This window comes from Danio rerio, chromosome 4, assembly GCF_049306965.1.
Source record: "Danio rerio strain Tuebingen ecotype United States chromosome 4, GRCz12tu, whole genome shotgun sequence".
In the NCBI taxonomy this organism is placed as follows: Eukaryota; Metazoa; Chordata; class Actinopteri; order Cypriniformes; family Danionidae; genus Danio; species Danio rerio.
The window spans coordinates 54,787,501-54,792,500 of record NC_133179.1 but is presented as its reverse complement, the minus strand read 5'-3'; the positions used below and the strand labels follow the sequence as shown (position 1 = coordinate 54,792,500).

Sequence of the window (5,000 nt, the reverse complement as noted above, 5' to 3'; positions counted from 1 at the left end):
TGTGGCCCAGGATCTATGTCCAGTGCACGTGTTAGCAGTTGCAAGGCAGCAAAATGCCTAATTCGTACCTGGGTGGGCTTGAACCACCAACCTTTCAGTTAACAGCCGAACGCGCTAACCGATTGCGCCAAAGAGACTTAGTAAAAGGTCACCTACAGTGGTAGAAAGGCGGAACTTTGTCTCAAAAGGTCTGCTATATGAACCCTAATGATAGTTTGCTGAGAGAAAGAGAGGTAACAGAAACACCCAACGTGGGGCTCGAACCCACGACCCTGAGATTAAGAGTCTCATGCTCTACCGACTGAGCTAGCCGGGCTGATGAGAAGCTATTTTAGGAACCAGAAACCTTTTACGGTAATACCTTCCCTACCCGTGACAATCTTCTGCTAAATCCTGATTTCATCTTGTAACGCTGGACAGAATGTGGCCCAGGATCTATGTCCAGTGCACGTGTTAGCAGTTACAAGGCAGCAAAATGCCTAATTCGTCCGTGGGTGGGCTTGAACCACCAACCTTTCAGTTAACAGCCGATCGCGCTAACCGATTGCGCCACAGAGACTTAGTGAAAGGTCACCTACAGTGGTAGAAACGCGGAACTTTGTCTCAAAGTCTGCTACATGAAGCCTAATGTAAGTTTGCTGGGAGAGAGAGAGAAAAGTAACAGGAACGCCCAACGTGGGGCTCGAACCCATGACCCTGACATTAAGAGTCTCATACTCTACCGACTGAGCTAGCCGGGCTGATGAGATGAACTTTTAAGAGCTAAACACTCTTTACAGTAATACCTTCCCTACCCGTGACAATGTTCTGCTAAATCCTGATTTCGTCTTGTAACGCTGGACAGAATGTGGCCCAGGATCTATGTCCAGTGCACGTGTTAGCAGTTGCAAGGCAGCAAAATGCCTAATTCGTACCTGGGTGGGCTTGAACCACCAACCTTTCAGTTAACAGCCGAACGCGCTAACCGATTGCGCCAAAGAGACTTAGTAAAAGGTCACCTACAGTGGTAGAAACGCGGAACTTTGTCTCAAATGGTCTGCTATATGAACCCTAATGATAGTTTGCTGAGAGAAAGAGAGGTAACAGAAACGCCCAACGTGGGGCTCGAACCCACGACCCTGACATGAAGAGTCTCATGCTCTACTGACTGAGCATCTCACTGGGCTGATGAGATGAACTTTTAAGAGCTAAACACTCTTTACAGTAATACCTTCCCTACCCGTGACAATCTTCTGCTAAATCCTGATTTCATCTTGTAACGCTGGACAGAATGTGGCCCAGGATCTATGTCCAGTGCACATGTTAGCAGTTACAAGGCAGCAAAATGCCTAATTCGTCCGTGGGTGGGCTTGAACCACCAACCTTTCAGTTAACAGCCGAACGCGCTAACCGATTGCGCCACAGAGACTTAGTGAAAGGTCACCTACAGTGGTAGAAACGCGGAACTTTGTCTCAAAGTCTGCTACATGAACCCTAATGTAAGTTTGCTGGGAGAGAGAGAGAAAAGTAACAGGAACGCCCAACGTGGGGCTCGAATCCATTACCCTGACATTAAGGGTCTCATATTCTACCGACTGAGCTAGCCGGGCTGATGAGATGAACTTTTAAGAGCTAAACACTCTTTACAGTAATACCTTCCCTACCCGTGACAATGTTCTGCTAAATCCTGATTTCGTCTTGTAACGCTGGACAGAATGTGGCCCAGGATCTATGTCCAGTGCACGTGTTAGCAGTTGCAAGGCAGCAAAATGCCTAATTCGTACCTGGGTGGGCTTGAACCACCAACCTTTCAGTTAACAGCCGAACGCGCTAACCGATTGCGCCAAAGAGACTTAGTAAAAGGTCACCTACAGTGGTAGAAACGCGGAACTTTGTCTCAAAAGGTCTGCTATATGAACCCTAATGATAGTTTGCTGAGAGAAAGAGAGGGAACAGACACGCCCAATGTGGGGCTCTAACCCACGACCCTGAGATTAAGAGTCTTATGCTCTATCGACTGAGCTAGCGGGGCTGACGAGAAGCTCTTTTAGGAGCTAGAAACCGTTTACAGTAATACCTTCCTACCCATGACAATGTTCTGCTAAATCCTGATTTCATCTTGTAACGCTGGACAGAATGTGGCCCAGGATCTATGTCCAGTGCACGTGTTAGCAGTTGCAAGGCTGCAAAATGCCTAATTCGTCCCTGGGTGGGCTTGAACCACCAACCTTTCAGTTAACAGCCGAACGTGCTGACGAGAAGCTCTTTTAGGAACCAGAAACTGTTTTCAGTAATACCTTCCCTACCCGTGACAATCTTCTGCTAAATCCTGATTTCATCTTGTAACGCTGGACAGAATGTGGCCCAGGATCTATGTCCAGTGCACATGTTAGCAGTTGCAAGGCAGCAAAATGCCTAATTCGTCCCTGGGTGGGCTTGAACCACCAGCCTTTCGGTTAACAGCCGAACGCGCTAACCGATTGCGCCACAGAGACTTAGTGAAATGTCACCTACAGTGGTAGAAATGCGGAACTTTGTCTCAAAGTCTGCTACATGAACCCTAATGTAAGTTTGCTGGGAGAGAGAGAGAAAAGTAACAGGAACGCCCAACGTGGGGCTCGAACCCACGACCCTGACATTAAGAGTCTCATGCTCTACTGACTGAGCATCTCACTGGGCTGATGAGATGAACTTTTAAGAGCTAAACACTCTTTACAGTAATACCTTCCCTACCCGTGACAATGTTCTGCTAAATCCTGATTTCGTCTTGTAACGCTGGACAGAATGTGGCCCAGGATCTATGTACAGTGCACGTGTTAGCAGTTGCAAGGCAGCAAAATGCCTAATTCGTACCTGGGTGGGCTTGAACCACCAACCTTTCAGTTAACAGCCGAACGCGCTAACCGATTGCGCCAAAGAGACTTAGTAAAAGGTCACCTACAGTGGTAGAAACGCGGAACTTTGTCTCAAATGGTCTGCTATATGAACCCTAATGATAGTTTGCTGAGAGAAAGAGAGGTAACAGAAACGCCCAACGTGGGGCTCGAACCCACGACCCTGACATGAAGAGTCTCATGCTCTACTGACTGAGCATCTCACTGGGCTGATGAGATGAACTTTTAAGAGCTAAACACTCTTTACAGTAATACCTTCCCTACCCGTGACAATCTTCTGCTAAATCCTGATTTCATCTTGTAACGCTGGACAGAATGTGGCCCAGGATCTATGTCCAGTGCACATGTTAGCAGTTACAAGGCAGCAAAATGCCTAATTCGTCCGTGGGTGGGCTTGAACCACCAACCTTTCAGTTAACAGCCTAACGCACTAACCAATTGCACCACAGAGACTTAGTAAAAGGTCACCTACAGTGGTAGAAACGCGGAACTTTGTCTCAAAGTCTGCTACATGAACCCTAATGTAAGTTTGCTGGGAGAGAGAGAGAAAAGTAACAGGAACCCCCAACGTGGGGCTCGTATCCATTACCCTGACATTAAGGGTCTCATATTCTACCGACTGAGCTAGCCGGGCTGATGAGATGAACTTTTAAGAGCTAAACACTCTTTACAGTAATACCTTCCCTACCCGTGACAATGTTCTGCTAAATCCTGATTTCGTCTTGTAACGCTGGACAGAATGTGGCCCAGGATCTATGTCCAGTGCACGTGTTAGCAGTTGCAAGGCAGCAAAATGCCTAATTCGTACCTGGGTGGGCTTGAACCACCAACCTTTCAGTTAACAGCCGAACGCGCTAACCGATTGCGCCAAAGAGACTTAGTAAAAGGTCACCTACAGTGGTAGAAACGCGGAACTTTGTCTCAAAAGGTCTGCTATATGAACCCTAATGATAGTTTGCTGAGAGAAAGAGAGGGAACAGAAACGCCCAATGTGGGGCTCTAACCCACAACCCTGAGATTAAGAGTCTTATGCTCTATCGACTGAGCTAGCGGGGCTGACGAGAAGCTCCTTTAGGAGCTAGAAACCGTTTACAGTAATACCTTCCTACCCATGACAATGTTCTGCTAAATCCTGATTTCATCTTGTAACGCTGGACAGAATGTGGCCCAGGATCTATGTCCAGTGCACGTGTTAGCAGTTGCAAGGCAGCAAAATGCCTAATTCGTCCGTGGGTGGGCTTGAACCACCAACCTTTCAGTTAACAGCCGAACGCGCTAACCGATTGCGCCACAGAGACTTAGTGAAAGGTCACCTACAGTGGTAGAAACGCGGAACTTTGTCTCAAAGTCTGCTACATGAACCCTAATGTAAGTTTGCTGGGAGAGAGAGAGAAAAGTAACAGGAACCCCCAACGTGGGGCTCGTATCCATTACCCTGACATTAAGGGTCTCATATTCTACCGACTGAGCTAGCCGGGCTGATGAGATGAACTTTTAAGAGCTAAACACTCTTTACAGTAATACCTTCCCTACCCGTGACAATGTTCTGCTAAATCCTGATTTCGTCTTGTAACGCTGGACAGAATGTGGCCCAGGATCTATGTCCAGTGCACGTGTTAGCAGTTGCAAGGCAGCAAAATGCCTAATTCGTACCTGGGTGGGCTTGAACCACCAACCTTTCAGTTAACAGCCGAACGCGCTAACCGATTGCGCCAAAGAGACTTAGTAAAAGGTCACCTACAGTGGTAGAAACGCGGAACTTTGTCTCAAAAGGTCTGCTATATGAACCCTAATGATAGTTTGCTGAGAGAAAGAGAGGGAACAGAAACGCCCAATGTGGGGCTCTAACCCACGACCCTGAGATTAAGAGTCTTATGCTCTATCGACTGAGCTAGCGGGGCTGACGAGAAGCTCCTTTAGGAGCTAGAAACCGTTTACAGTAATACCTTCCTACCCATGACAATGTTCTGCTAAATCCTGATTTCATCTTGTAACGCTGGACAGAATGTGGCCCAGGATCTATGTCCAGTGCACGTGTTAGCAGTTGCAAGGCAGCAAAATGCCTAATTCGTCCGTGGGTGGGCTTGAACCACCAACCTTTCAGTTAACAGCCGAACGCGCTAACCG

The 5,000-nt window shown here is 47.6% G+C and overlaps 1 protein-coding gene and 2 non-coding genes across 7 annotated transcripts in view; 1 reads left to right on the top strand and 2 right to left on the bottom strand.

Moving 5' to 3' along the window:
* Nucleotides 1–5,000, top strand: part of LOC103910797 (uncharacterized) — a 1,018,570-nt gene that overhangs the window by 433,452 nt on the left and 580,118 nt on the right. The gene's annotated exons all lie outside the window — the stretch shown is intronic.
* trnak-cuu (transfer RNA lysine (anticodon CUU)) lies at nucleotides 244–316 on the bottom strand. Its single transcript has one exon. It is a non-coding gene; the product is annotated as a tRNA-Lys (tRNA).
* trnan-guu (transfer RNA asparagine (anticodon GUU)) lies at nucleotides 2,401–2,474 on the bottom strand. Its single transcript has one exon. It is a non-coding gene; the product is annotated as a tRNA-Asn (tRNA).